Source organism: Ischnura elegans, chromosome 2 (genome assembly GCF_921293095.1).
Source record: "Ischnura elegans chromosome 2, ioIscEleg1.1, whole genome shotgun sequence".
NCBI classification, from domain to species: domain Eukaryota; kingdom Metazoa; phylum Arthropoda; class Insecta; order Odonata; family Coenagrionidae; genus Ischnura; species Ischnura elegans.
In genome coordinates this window covers 126,028,626-126,044,562 of record NC_060247.1, presented here as the reverse complement: position 1 = coordinate 126,044,562, position 15,937 = coordinate 126,028,626, and the positions used below count along the sequence as shown (strand labels likewise).

At 39.0% G+C, this 15,937-nt stretch overlaps 1 protein-coding gene across 1 annotated transcript in view; it reads left to right on the top strand.

Annotated features, from left to right (window-relative positions):
• LOC124154611 (ABC transporter G family member 20-like) overlaps positions 1-15,937 on the top strand; it is a 113,456-nt gene that overhangs the window by 25,563 nt on the left and 71,956 nt on the right. The window lies entirely within an intron of this gene.

Here is a 15,937-nt window from a genome sequence, read left to right as displayed (position 1 = left end):
AAAACTGCGGGTTAAGTTGTTTGTGTTAATTAAATATTTCCATGAATCTAGCACAAATAGTCTATTTTTGGCCAGCTGAATACGATGTAAAATGTATCGATAGTAACCCATCATGTTTATAAATGAATTCATCTAAAAAATCTCAATCTTCTGTTTCGGTACACACCCTTTCATAGAAATCGCGGGTCAAAACATCAACCTCCGAGGGCTTGAAACGCTTTTTTTTTGACCGGCAGCAAAAAACGTCCTCGCTAGACGCTGTTCTGTGCAGTGGAGGCGAGATTCAGCTGCATTACTAAGTCGACATCAATTAGAGACTTTTTCGCCTGATGGGTGGTAGGATTATTTTATGCGGGACTGTACAATGTACATACATAAGTATTTTGGGGAAAACCCTATGCGCAATGACAGAATTCTTAGCCGGTGAAGAAATGAAGTAGTTATTGCGGTGTAATAATTGGCGACTACGTCTTCATCGCAAGCCTTCCATGTAATTTATGCACCGTTTAGCGCGGTATGATTATTGCTTGCACAACCTCTTGCGTGAAAGCCGTCACGAGGGAAATTGTTCCGGGTGAAGCAGAAAATTGCGTTAACTCTGATGTGGATATCTGACTGAGGGAAGGATAAAATGTATCTTATTCATTTGAGCATGAATGAATGCATTGGTATTCGGAAGAATTTAGGTATGAGGTTTTGAAAGATTACATAAATACCTACGAATAAAGGCCCAGTTACTGAAAATTAGTAATTGGGCTCGATTACTCTTCCTCCAAGTTGATTTATTTCTTTAAAAATGTATGTATTCCTTAATCTTCTGGGCCTTTTGGTGAAGTCAGAGCCATAAAATCTCTTTTATAAAGTTGAAGTTGAAAGGTGAAGTTAAAGTCTTAATCTATTCATGATGGGAAGTACGAAAGCAAACCGCTGCATGGATTTTGGAAAAAATATCGTTTTACCCCGCTCTCGCAGGAATAGGGTGGTTTCCTATTATTTTTTTATTGCCTATATCGGAAGATTATTACTCCTGGAGTATGTATTTAACGCTTTTAGATTTTTAAATGACGATATCTATTTTTCGCGATTAAATGAAAAGTGAAAATTTTCAAGCGCGCGAAAACGCGACGGGTAAGGAAATCTCTCCGTGTGACGTATTTCTGGTTCCCCCTCCCGCCTTGTGAGGTGACCTCGATCGAGGCTCTGAGCGCTGATAGGACGCAGGATGCTAGCGGGTAGCTGAGTACCTTGCTGGATGGTAGCGCTTGGCTGAAAAAAGGTTTATTAATACCTTATCAAACGAAGAAAACTTTCCGACCTTAGCCAGTTTTAATAGGTGATTATTAAGACATATTTCCCTGAGCTCTGCGCCTCATGCATGCATTGGTAATCTCAGACGATGTATAACTCCTATCTTCTCCTATAGAAACTAGGTCCCTGTGACGTCACGTGGAGTGGCATCGCATGGGCGCCAATCTGGCCCTTTTCAAATGAGGATAAAAATGGACCATTGCCATTCGTCTACACCGGTATTTCTAAAACGAAATAATTTGTATATTATGAATACAGTAATGGTGGGTAACAAATCGCAATCAATGGCTTTCGGTTTCTTTGATGAAGGAAACTACCCTATTGATAATTTAACTTAAGTGCATCCTTTTACTTTAAGTTAACTTCTTTTTCGGTGTAAGCACAGAGTACGTCCGTTTGTAATCGTCGATTTGAGGCTCTCGTATATCGCAGATGCTAAAGCCAGAACCACGCCATCAATTTTTTCCGTCCCTTTCGAGCGATAACTCCAGCGATCGCTCCAATGATAGGAAAAAATGAACGTTTCAACCGCAATCATTTTCCGCAATGGCTCCAGGGATGGAAATATTATCCCTTTTTATATCACTCGGTCCTTTTTTCTCAGGGATGGCAAGTGAAACGAAACGAAAGGCAAAAACAGTAAAATTTCAATGCTTTCGTTTCCGGGAGCGAAATGTAGAGACGAAACGAAATGAATTTAAACCCGGGGAGCTAAACTCAGGGTGGAAACGAAATCGGAGTAAAAACTACTTCGGGTCGGAACTTAACTAAAACTCTGGGACGAAACGAAGCACAGATAAACTTTCGCACCAGAGAGAATTCTACGTGCTTTACCCTCAAACAGTTAAGTTTCGACCCTCACACCGAATAAGAAGTGTGGTTGAATGAAGTAGAGGTTCGGCCTACCGCCATTAGATGCCTGGGGCAGTCATATTTTTACCACTAACAGGAGAACGGTGAACGCAAACTGGCCATTCGATTTTTAAGCTCCATGATTTAACCTCTCCAGACGCATATCAAACGTAATGGGTTGAAACTATTTCCTCTTATCCCCCTCCACTCAACTTCTGGGATCGAAGCATAACTATGAGCATCGGAGTTTCGATTGATTTAGTTTCGTTTTCAGGGGTATAGTTTCGTCCCGGGTCGAAAATAAACTCCTTGGTGATTTTAATTTCGTGAGATAACGAAACTAAACCCAGGCCTCGTATTTCCGTTTCGCTCCAGGTCGAAACGAAACATTTTCGTTTTGGAAATAAAGGATAAAACTTGGTAAGGTTCACCATTATTTTAATATGGGCTCCCGGGTTTCGTAACTTGGTTACCAGATGTAACCACGTTACGAAACCCGGGTCTTGCCCATATTAAAATAATAGTGAACCTTACTAAGTTTTATTCTTTATTACCAATATGGAGAGGTTTCACAAAGTAAAGCCTGACGTTATATGTTATATTTTCGTTTCGTTTCACTTGCCATCCTTGCTTTTTCCGTCGCAGAAACCATGGCTGGTACCGTCTGTCATCCTAGCAGAACATACGTACGCTAAAAGTGATTGTTACGCATAGCTTGAATCTTAATTGAATGGCAGTTGTAAGTACGGAAAATGTCGCAATAAGCGATGGGAAACGGGACATTGGGAATGACCGTGTAATTCAGAAAATTAAGGGTAAAGTGATCATTCTTTTAGTCCCTGAAAACCTATCGCTGGAGTTATCACTCTGAAGAGGGATGAAATGATCGTGTAATTCAGGCTTTTGGCAACCTGTATATGTTTTGAGGCCTGCTTGTTGAGAGCGCGTCGTTTGAGCCCATCCGCCCCGGGCCATTGCCCCTGTCCCTTCCGCGGCACTGACCCAAATACTTTCCCTTTCGCGAGGATGTCCACCATCAAGGCCATCCCGACTCACCACTCGTAATTTCGAACGCCAAATTTGGCACTCACGCGAATGCCGCCACTGAAGAGAGCATTCTCCGGGTTTATCGTCCTCATGGACGGATCCTCAACACAATGCAATGCTTCTGGTCAGCTCATGACCCTCAGCCTCATTGCCAGAGTAGAAATGCAGCCGCAAATAAGAATGTTTACTGTCTGCAAATAAAACAATGATGCACCTGAGTTTGAGGTGTTCCATCGTCTAAGCAAAACTACCAATTTAAATTAATCAATTAATGTCAGGGTCATCTTTAATTTCTACTTTAGATTATAAATACCTTACTTTAAAATAAACTTTCAGTCTATTTGTACTTATTGCAGTAATTTTTTCTCAATAAGATTCACATGTTTTTGCGCAAATTACCACTTTTTTCAAACGCTTTTTATGATTCTAAATATGGAGAAGCTTGAGTTGGATTTTTGAAAGAATGTCATCCAACATAGAAATGAACAGCCGCTGTTACGATTTTTGCTGTATTAATGTTGGTTACTTCAATAAAGCGATAGAATTCCTCAAACTCTTGTGTGTATTGCTTTGTTTTACAGACAATAAGTGTTCGCATCGGTTCGCTCGATCGGTTGTTTTTCATGGTGAATTACTACATTAGAACTTACGCTATCATCTTTAATTTTTCGAGCACATAGGGCAGACCCTTGGAAAAATTTGCCTACTTCAAAAATACGAAAAGAAATTTCCTCGATATTTTCTCGAATTTAAAATATTTATTTTTGTGGTAGTGTTATAGTTTCATTCCATATATCCTGAAAATTTTAAGCTGTTATAAGTTTTTCACTTGCAATAGGCTGAGAAAAATGTCAAAATACGGCCGGGTAGGTGAAAGTGTTTTATCTTCTTCAGAAAGTAGAATGCTACCTCGTAAGGGGCTAATACTAGGGGCAGATTCGAAAGAAAACATTTGGCTTCCCACCCGACGGGCTCGGGTTCAAATCCCGGCAGTGGCAGAGAATTTTTATAAACTACCCCATCCCTGCTTAAATGTTGTGTGGAGGACATTTCAAGCGCAACTCTCCGTCCGTCGGTTGGGACGTTAAGCCGTGGTCCCCTTGGCGCCTTTCGTTAAGAGCAGGCTAACGCCGACGCCGGGTTTCTCTCCACCCTTCCTTCCACACCCTTCCCTCACGGCGCAAATGACCTCAGCTGTCGGTCGCCTCCTCCAAATATCATACCGAAAGAAAAAATGAAAGAAGAACCTCAGGGAGCTAAGGGAGATTGCTAGGGAAATATTGGGATATGGAAACGTGAAGGTTTGAGGTAAGTATTGCAATATTATGAACGAATGATCAGGAACTCACTTTAAGGTTCATGATTTTTTATATCTATGCCGACTTATATTTACTGTTATTATATGTTATTGAACATTTATTGTGATCCCTAACTATTTATAGCTCTACATCCGAAGTAGGTTGGTGGTTTGTGCATGGACCAGAAACCGCGTGTTACTCATTGTTCTATTCGGTGTCTAGATGAAGTTATTTGTGCCATTTGTAATATATATGAATTTCATTCACTGTTTGCCGGATTGTGCTAATTTTTTCGTCATTTACAGTCATGCATGCCTATAGCTGTGGAGTGCGATTCAGAATTGTACTCTTTTTCGATGAAGCTCGTCATACATGATATCGTTGGTGCGCCACAGTGCGTGGCATCCACTGTGTTTAATACACTTGAAATTGTCACGCAAAGGTTTGTGAATTAAGTATTGTTTGAGAAGTTCTGTCGTAGGCGAGGTAAGTAAATGTATTATCAAAATTTTGAAATCGCCTTTCAATGTAACTATGGTTACCCTCTGAATGATGGACGCTTATGTGCTGTGGCCAGTGGTAGCATATTTTTGCTGTGTTTATTTATGACTAATTACAGCTTGAGGTTTTATATCATGGCCCTATGTCAATAACTGTTTACAGTATAAGGTTTTTGGTGAATCGAGGACATTAGACTTTGTCATTTACCAGGATATTGTCTGGAATTAAGTCGTCACTCATTAGCTCTCAGCGTCAATCAATGACGCTGAGATGAGTTTGAAGCACTACTTTCTTCGGAAACAATTTCCTTTGTTTGAAATGAATAATGGACGACTGTATCATTATGTATTGCCTCTTCTGAGTCAAACATTCCACCGCTCCCTTTGGTTCCAAGGAGCCAATTCTTTGTCACGTCAACTCTGACCGTACAATCTCTATGGATATACTTAACCTCTTCCTACACTCATGATTCCATTTGCAGAAACTGTTAAATTGCCATCACAAAAATGAAAAGTACTGAAAAAAGATATAAATTTTGGAATTCTCATTGTTGACCGCTGAAAGTCTAAGATGAAAACATTGTATTAACAGCAAATAATAATTTGAATATCTGACTATCGAATATGTTGGGGCTATCTGTTATTTACACTGTTTGAGGATGTGCTGGTTCCCAAGGTTTCTTAGGCTTCTGAGAATTTTACCGTGTTACGTCAAGAGAAGGAGCTCTCATTCTTTAAAAATTAGGTCGTTCAAAACATGTGTTTTCAGCATAATACTAACAATGGCTGATGTGTATTGTGTTTACAGTCTTTTGTTATTACAAGGTTCGCTGCCGGTATCGTTCCTAGGGTTGGGTTTCATACACGAACGGGAAGGAAGTAAAATATTCCCAGGGCATAACATATAAATCGTCCTTATTAACATAAGTTATGATGCTATATTGATGTAATTGAAAAAAAAACGCTGATTGATCATGTTTGAATACTAAGTTTAGCTCATTTAAATTGTAACGTCCATTTTCGAAAATATGTAATTTTAAATTTTTGCATGTTTTCTGTAGTTTTGCACTTAACACTTATTATTATTATTAATAAATTATCTCATTTATCCCAACAAGAATGAATTGTTGAATGTTGGTTGAAGTTTTGAGACGGGAGATGAGGGGGGGATAGTTGGGGGAAGAAGCAGAAGAGGAAGTAAACAGAGTTGAGTGGCTATTTATATGGAAAGGTTTATTGTATTGTGGAAATAAAGTGAATTAAAATAAAAACAATTCTGACGTTACAATACACGCCATGGGCGATAACGCTTGTAGAGGCACACCGGAGAATTCTCTATTGTAATATTCGTAGATAGTGCTTTCAGAATCACTGCTCAGCAGGTTTTCGTGAATTCCGGAATCAACCCGGTTAGTATAATAATTTTGAACTTGGGTTTCATCGGAGCTAATGCGCAATCATCTAGAAAGCTCTTGTTAATATTTACTCTGAGGAACAATCATTTGTGCTGAATTTTAGGCCATTTCTTAAAACTTAGCTTGAAGTCCTAAACGATTGCGTTTGTTTTAACGCTGTTTATATCTGTTATTAATTTCCACTGAAATTCCATCGTGAAGATGACGAGATATAAGACCAGCGCTACCGTAACACAATGCACGGTCCTGTCTGTAGCCTAAATCTCACGATTTGTTGCAAGACCAGGGTTCATTGGAGCTACGCTATTCAATCATGGGGAAAATCACAGATTAAGCTATTATTTAATGAAGAACTCTTCCATTTTTTCTAAATCCCGCGCACAACTTTTGTTCCTGCGATTCGAAGTGTTTATTATTTTTTTGGCATGCGGCAACACTATGTACTTGCTGCCGTGCTGTGATTGGCAGCAGAAATATCACGTGCGCCTTCAAGGACGGAAATTACAACGTATACAATTTGATAAGGTGTTATTGTCGTGATTAATGTCCTAATCCCTGGAAAAAATTGCTTCCGAGAAAAATCCTCAGAGTAAATGCAATAAAGACTGATAATCGATTTCCGTTCAATGTTCCAAGATTGACGGGGTAGTACACCAGATCACGCCATCCTTGACGGGGCTCTGATTGGCTGATTCCAACGATTGTGATTGTTTCATTGTTGTTTTACTTCGATTAATAATTTTATATCATCTCAATTCTTAAGTGACGTTGGAGAAGTATCAAAGCTGTAATGAAATGTATTTATAAGTATATAATTCCCTTTCTCCATTTCCCATAGTGATACTGAAGTTGGGTGTTTCAAGAAAGTCCTCATCTTGAATACAGCGCAGCTACTTTGAGAGCTGTTGTTTATGTTTACCCTGAGGAGAGAAATTATTTGAGGTTCATTTGACTCCATCTCCTAATGTTATCGTGAAAATTGATTGCTTGTTTGATGGCTTAAACGATTTCGCCTTTCGCTTGGTACGATTTTGAGTTCTTCGGTATCATAATTGATTTCGAATTTGCTGCCTCAAATGTGGAGTACAAATTAATGGCCGCGGTAAAAATTCTCTTGGACTATGAATCGATCCACTTCAGCTTGCTGGGCAGCAGCCTTTCGCCAGTTATCCATGTTACTGAAAAGAGCGTGAACCACCCTCTCGACTCGTCTATTTTGGTGACGGATTACTCGCTTGAAATTCATGCTATCATCTTGAAATTTTCCTGGTACGTAGAGCAGACCGCTTTCAGCATATACTCGTAGCACAAATGCGATATGCGATTTTACCTTCGGCAATTGGAATCATTTTCTCGGACATAGCTTTTGTAATAATTGAGAAACAGGCAAATGTTGATAATTGTCTTTTCTGCTTGCCATACTGAAACTTTTAAAGATAATCATCATTACTGCTGAACAATCCTAAGATTGATTTGACGCAGCCCTCCACTCAATTCTCTTATTTGCTGATTTATTCACATCTGCGTGTTTCTTCTCTTTCATATCCGCTTCAACCTGTTCCGCATATTTTGTGCGCGGTCTTCCTTCTCCATTCTTGCCATCGACTTGTCTCTCAACGATTTCCTTCATATGCCTCAAAATGTGGTCCATTAGGTTGTTTCGCCAAGGCTTTCACTAACCTTCTCCTCTCCCCCACTCTTTTCAAGACTTCGTTATTACTTACTCGATCAATTCCAATTGATCCAAGTCATTATTCAGCACAGTATCACTTCGAGAGCCTCCTACCTTGATTTCTCTGCTGCCGTCTTTGTCCACACCTCACGTCTGTATAGAAGCGTACTCCGGTCGTAATTTCTGATAAATGGTTTCCATATATCAATGGCTAAGTTCTAACATCACGTATCTCAGAAGTAGCAAGTTTTCAGGTGAGAAAAAAAACCGTTTAATTTTCTTTACTTGTCACCTGAAATTAAAAACCAAAAGTACATGTAACTAAAAAAGAAGCATTCATTTGTAAACAAACACTTGTTTTTTGCTTTTGTTTTATTTTTTTAACGTTATTACACTTTGTTAAAGATACCCGTCTCAAATTGGCCGAGTTTAAGATACGTGTTGTTGGAACTTAGCCATCGATATGTATCTACAATTAAATTTCCCGTTGCGAAGAGATATTTTTTTTGGTGGATTTCTCTCTTCGCCTGGGCTATTCTGCTAGCAATTTTTTTCTTACTTCTTCCATCGATAGTTATACTGCTTCCCAAATACGTAATAGAATCCGTCTATATCTCCCACTTTTAGTTTCTCTATTTTAATGCTTTTCTTGACATCTTCTCTTCCACTTCACTCGGATAACTTGGCTTTCTTTGAGCTTATCATTAGTTTAATGAGAATAATTCGTCACCAAAGAAGATCGGCCAAGAAGGGGCTCTGAGTCCTCTCAATCACTCTGTAAATTTTAAAGCAAAGTGGTTGATATTATTTGATTTTCACTGCCCAGGTGATCTTCGCGAATTCTGGAATCAAGCTGATGTGTGATAGGAAGTGTTTCTTTCCGGTCGGGAGTGAAACGGAGGCCGGCTGTCGGAAGGAGCTCGCTCCATCAGGTGTGCGATGCGTGTTTATTTTGCATTTCCGCATTTCCCGCGGCGCGTAAGCCATTGTGCGTCTGTCACTTGTTTCATTTCCGTCGCTGAACTCGCTTCCGTGTCCGAGCGTCCGCCTGAGTGAAAGGTGAACGAGAGTGTATCGATATATTATAGCCTTGACCCGATTTCGACTCACAGACTCGTAATCTCCACACTCTCCGACCAACCGGTTCGTGAAAGCGTGAGCGGAATGCGACGTTCAGCTCCAATGTGTGTGAAGCTTAGCCAGACGGACTGTTCGCCCACCGCGGTCCATAGAGGCATCGCGTCGAGCTATCGACAACGAATTAATCGCTTCAAGCGAATGGAGCGTGAACCAACCTTGAAAATTAATGGACGGCGATGAACCTTGTGGTAATATTCGTTACATCACCCGCCCTTGGTTGGAACTCATCACAGGAAAATTTTTAAGGACGGGCCCGGAAAATTTTTGGCTTTGATTTTCGTTTGCTTTATTCAAATTTGATGTCGCGTAAAGGGAGCGGTGAAGACTAGTGAAGCCTAGGTTTAGTGTTGTGTTGTGGACTGAATGGCCTCTTGTTCATACTTGAGGTGAAGGTTTTGGACAATACGGAAATGAACTTCTTGCGACAAGGTTTGGAAGAAACGAGATCTTAAGGAATAACAGAGGGATAGATAGGGGTCTGCGCAGTAATAAAAATTTCATTATTTACTTCGAGATAGTCCTCGATGAGATCATAGAGCGGGATTAAGGAGTAAACGGAAAGAGGAAAAAAAAACAATGCCTCGAGTTGCTGATGACAAAACAATCGTAGCCGATACAGAGAAACATTTGAAGAAGGCTCAAGAAGATTAAAAACTGCCACTGATATGATAACAAAAAAAAAACAATAAAATTTTGCGAGAAAGAACCGTTTCCTGGTAAACCGAGTAATCAGCGTTAGAAGAAGCAAAATATAAATAGTCAGTTAAACAGCTCAGGCAAAGAGAGTGATATGCATTACTTGGAATATAAACGGAGAAACAATGATACTGTTCATCAGATCTTCCATGCCAAATGGCTCTCTGCCCTCACTTTTCACAGTAGGTTGAAACAGTGAGTGACGTAGAGAGTCATATCCGATAACTTTTGTTCAATGGAGTCGCTATGGAGGCAAGTGAAGAAATTTAAGACTCAATCCTCTGAAAAAGGGCCCAGGGCTAGGCCGTCACGAAAACAAAATTTCGGATAGAAGGGGTAGAAGGGGAGGGTAAAAGAAGGGTATATTGTAGATGGTGGCGGGATTAAGAGGGCATGTCTATGAATGCATCTCTCCAGCAGATCCGGAGAGTATATGCCCCTTCCCCCTCATTCCGCTCGCTACATTTTTTGTCAAAATGTAAGATTAACTTCCGTCATCACATTTTTTTATGTGATGCAAAAATCTTATTGTGAGCGATTCTCATTATATACAAATGCTTTCAATAATGGCAGCACTTTTATATTTTTACCACGTGCGTTTTTTCTTACCAGTAATATTTCAGTACCATTAATGTGAATCAAAATTGTCCCTGTTCACCAGAATTTTACTCTGTCTAGTTCAGATATATAGTTATGCATTAAGTTTCTTCCATGCAATTTATTTTTTTTCTCAATATTCCTTTACTATTTCTTCTATGTACTGAAAAAATACATCGCAAATTATGAAATCAACTCGTCACATTTTAAGTTCCGGTCTCAATTTCGTATTGGAAAGCTGTTTCACATCACTACTCGCTATCTTTTAATGTTTTACTACAGCTTTTCAGCTCTGTGCTAAGGACAGCGTGGCAGTCCAAAAGCAGCAGTGGTGTTCGCAGATTCCATGGTAGCAAGCGTCAATTGTAATGACCTTATGGTTGATCAGCTCTTTAAAGTTGTAACACTACGAATAAATTTACGAACATCTCCCGCATCGCCTGTATGCTTCAGCGTTGTTTTCCTGTTGTGATAGCAACCATCTTTTGCGTTGAGCGTGATTCAAGAGAGATGTTTGCGTGTGGACCTTGAGGACTTGCGAAGACCTTGGCTGATGCTTTTCGTTGAAAATTATGAAGGTCGTTCACGTGAAAACTTTCAGTGGCCTGATTTAATTTTAACCTCGTATTAGTCAATGATGCAACATTTCTTCTCGAGGAACACCTCTTTTAAGTGGAGTGAGCCGGTTAAAATGTATATCTACTCAAATACATCAAATCATCATGAGTCAGTGTATTATCATGATGAGTACAAAATCGTTGATTCAAAAGGGTTATTCCCCTCTGTAGCTCTGCCAAATGGAATTCTTACTTCATAGATATATAGCCAATCACAAAATTTTATTAAAGAAGATGTGACAAATTCTTAATTACGGTGGCGTGAAAAGTGACTTTTATAATAAAAACTCACGGTAGAATAATCAATTTTCTAATGAAAACCTTTAAAATCGTTAAATGGAAACCATGAAAAACGTTAAAAATATACTATCACCTTAAGGATGCTATTTTTTTTAAGTTATTAGCTAGTTAATTTTACGACTTCAGTCAAAATGCTTTTGTTTTAGTGAATATGACGCCACATTAGATTTTGACCGTTGGAATGTTAAATTAAAATAATATGCATTAGAAAATCTGCATGCTGTGAAGCCTAGCGCAGATTATAGTATCGAAGAATGTGGCATGCTTGCGGAGTATTTTTTTATTTTTTTTTATTTGATTTTTACGGAAATTTCGAATGTTGTACAGGGTTATCATAAAGGAATGGTGCGGTTTCAGTCATTCATTGGAACTCAATAGGGATAGGGTGGCAGACATTTTTCAGATCTCTCTTGAGTGCCTTTAGGAGGGTACTTCAAGTGCACCGTCCGTCAGATGCTACTTTAAGCCACGGTCCCCTTGGCGCCTTTCCTTAGGGGTAGGCTTAAGTCGATTCCGTGTCCTTTTCTCTCCCATCAACTGAGGGCGAACACATTGCCATTTATTAATTATGTAAAAAAACTATTTGAGACGAAAAATTCGAAAAATAAAAACATAAACTGCAATCAATTTTCAAATGTTCAAAACCGCACTATCCTTTTAAGATATCACTATATTTGTTTTGATTCATACTCTCCGTCGCCATAGAGACTCCTTCATAGCCTTGGCGGCGCACGACTCCGCTACATTGTGGATGCATAGACATTAGTTGTTGAGATGACAACTGACACTGATCAGCGGTCTCGATTAATGGATGGAGCGGCAGCACTATCACATTCCCGCGAGCGGCTTAGTGCTGAGTGATTCTTCATTTCAAAAGGGATTCAATTAAGAAAAACCCACGTTGCATCACAAATGTCGCGATCGGGTAGTAAAGCGGTGACTCTGCACTTTCGCACTGTGGGAGGAAGGAAGAAGTTATGTGATTGACGTATTATCATACAGAAAGCAAGCGGTTTGAGCCAGTATCACGCGGAAATTTTGTGACTGCAATTAAAAAAAAAGAAGAATCCTTTGACACCTGGCAAGTTGATGCTCGCACGATAGAATTTTTGCAAGAGGCAAGTTGCTGTTCTCAAGTGTTTTCCCTCAGGAACTGCGTTATTTCTGTCCCCTTTTCCGTAAATAGCGGAAGTGACCGTGAAAATTCAAGCGTATCCTTTAAGAGGGCACATCCATGTGAAGCAAGCTCTTGCCTTGAGCGTATAGTTTACTATTTAGTCATTTACGTGTTTTTTTTCTATCTAAACTTTTCTCAGGATGTTGTGCCGTTATAGTCCTATAAATATTTTTTATACGGAACTCCTGGTGATCCTGCTTTCCACTAAGGGACCCTCTCTTATGTTAAGCAAAACACTGGTCGATTTATAAAGCGTAGAACGATAAATGGAAAGGCTTCACGTGTATGCTATTTATGTTTTAGAAAATAAAGTAAATTTTCTTAAGCAAAACTTATTACAGAATGTAGGAACAGGGGCGGATCCAGGATTTCTTTCTGGGAGGGGCACAAGCAAGGCCGTATCCTGGATTTTGTTCAGGGGGGGGGCACAAGGATACCTCGTCATACAAAACAAAAGAAATGATAATGGGACCACATTAAAAATCTAGCATATTTTTAAGGGTCTGGGGGGGGGGGGCACGTGCCCCCGTGCCCCCCCCCCTGGATCCGCCTATGTGTAGGAATATCTTAGCGATACGATTTTAGTTTTCATGTAAATATAATTATCCAATAACCTCCGAATATCTTTCTTTAGGGGCACCTGAATGTGAATGTATGTAGGTACTACTGTATCTACTGTATGCAAATGTATCGTTTATTTGAAATATTATGTGTTTTTTGTCTGCATTTTTCCAAGAGGGAAGGCATTGTCGAAAGAACCTAACTAGGTATGTTGGTAATTGAATACATTGGAAATGGAAGTGGGTTTTCATTGCTTAGTATGCTCAATCATTTGTTATGATCAAAATACACTCGTATTTTTAATGCATTTAATCCTAATGATATTTTTAGGCATTTAAGTATTTTTATATAGAAATTTCTATTGCTATATTTTGACACGAGTCAACAACTTACTGTAGCTTAAGCCACATGTAATGTAAGTGTTACGTAACGATAAAAATTTTCACTATTATTCCGTAAGGTTATTAAAATTTGAATAGGTATCATACATTAGAATTGTTAAACATGCGATGCATTACCAAAATAAATATGAGGCCGGAAATCATTGCCCAATTCACTTATATTTTTACTCGTTTCTAAAGTCGGGCAGTAGAACCCTACTAACTGATCCGTAGCACTTATATTTTTGATTGTTGTCTATTTGTTAATGTAGACTTTACTTTAGATTGCTATTTTTTAATTTCTTTCTTCCTTGAATTATTACTTCACTACCTTGATAGCTATGTAGCCGTATTCTACTTATGATTTTTTCATCATTTTTATTTGTATCCCTCATGTAAAATATTCAATTTTTATTCAAAAATGGCGAGTACTTTTTTTTATTTATTCGTAAAAGGGACTGCCCGCTAGCACTGTACATAATTTTTTTATATCAAATTCTTTTTTATTCATTTAGTCACTTATTGCGTCCATGTACTATCAAGATCCATTGGCTTTAGACCCAAATGCCTTACAAGTTATGCCCCTATCTGACATTCCATCCGTCTAGACCTTTTCAAATCATGCAAAAAAAGACATGAAGGTTAAAGTAGGAGCTCTGGTGCTTTCAACACCCACCTTTCACGATTTCCGTTCGTTACTCCGTTATCAGTAGGGTGCATTGTAATTTTCTCTGACGTAAGTGAATAGCCATGAAAACTTGGAATCGTGCTTGAATCGTACAGTTTAACTATTTTTACTCACACAATCACTGATTGATTCAACCTTAAGTGTTGGTTTAGATGAGGCGTGGGCAGAGTTCATCCATGGTATAGCCATAGGCGTGTGAAATTCAAGAATCAGGAAAAAGGTGGCCAGTAGATTTTATGACGCCACCTGCTGCCTCCGTCTATTTACCATGGGTGTCACTCGGCCTTCCTCTTCCCCATTCCCTCCTATGAGCATCTGGCGTTTTCTGATGACAGCACAGATTTCACAAATAGACATCAAGTACTGTGGATCTTCTGGTTTTAACTTACAAGTGATGCTTATTAGTAAAATAAGACATTGCAATATTTCCACTGAGTTTTATTGTAACACTACGCGTTGCGTCGTTACAAACAACATTATCAAGTGCATCAAATGGTGTTTGTAACGACGAAACGCGTAATTTCATAATAAAACTCAATGGACATATTGCAATGTCTTATTTTACGAATATTAGGAACTTCCACCATATCGTGCCCAACATCATACAAGATAAGTGATGTAGACCTGTATGGAGAAAAGAGAGGAGAGTAGGACAAACATTAAACTAGGAAAACAAATACCTGAAGAAGTTAAAGAGTTCTACTATCTAGGAAGAATAACAAGCGATAGAAGAAACAAATTGTGAGTAGAATAGCACAGAAAAAGAGGGAATTTTACAAAAAGAAGAGTCTACTTACAGTTGAGAATAAAAGCATTAATGTAAGGAAACAATACGTTGGATCCCTCAATGGATCTTGTTTCTTTATGCCAGCGTTGATTTTGACAGCAAAAGAGAGGTCAAGAGTGGAAGCAATCGAAATTTGCCGCTACCTAAGAACGATGAAGATGAAATTCAATGAAATGAATCGACCAAGTAAGCAATGAGGAAGTGCTAAGATGATAGGGAGAAAAGAGAAGTCATGCTAATCCCTTGACGGGAAGGTGGGAAAACTTTTCTGAAAAAAAAGACTTTTCTGTTCCACAAAATAAAATGTATAACAATATACGGCAAATATATATTTTACCATGTGGAGCAGCAAAGTCTTTTTTCTTACCCTTTGTGCATCATGAAGGAGTTCCACCATGTTACGCCACCCACCACCACATTTATTTGGGAAAACTTAATTCGCCACATCATGGGTAGAGATACGTGAAAATCGCACTTTCATTTTTATTTTATCGCACTTTCAATAACAGTTTATCGCATTTTGTAGCGTCTATTTTTTATTTTCACAATGAGGTAGACGACGATAAAATGTAGTGAAACACAGCTATATGGCATATATATACAGAATATTTTAAATAATAAATGTTGTAGAACAGTAATAAATTAAGGAATAAGATACATCGTGGCCGAGGTGTAGCTTGCCCGCGCCCACTTGTAGTTCGCGGCCACGTAGAGTCCCAGCCAACTAGCAGCTGGCCAGTCGCTCACATGCTTTAAGCGGTTAGTGTCGGCGGAGCATTTAAACTGCGCTCGGCACAAAATGTACGAATTTTGCCGTCGAAAAGGCAAATTTGCGTAAAAATATTATAAAAGTCCAGTCATCGCATCTATGTCGTATTTATTTGCGCACATCGCATCTATAT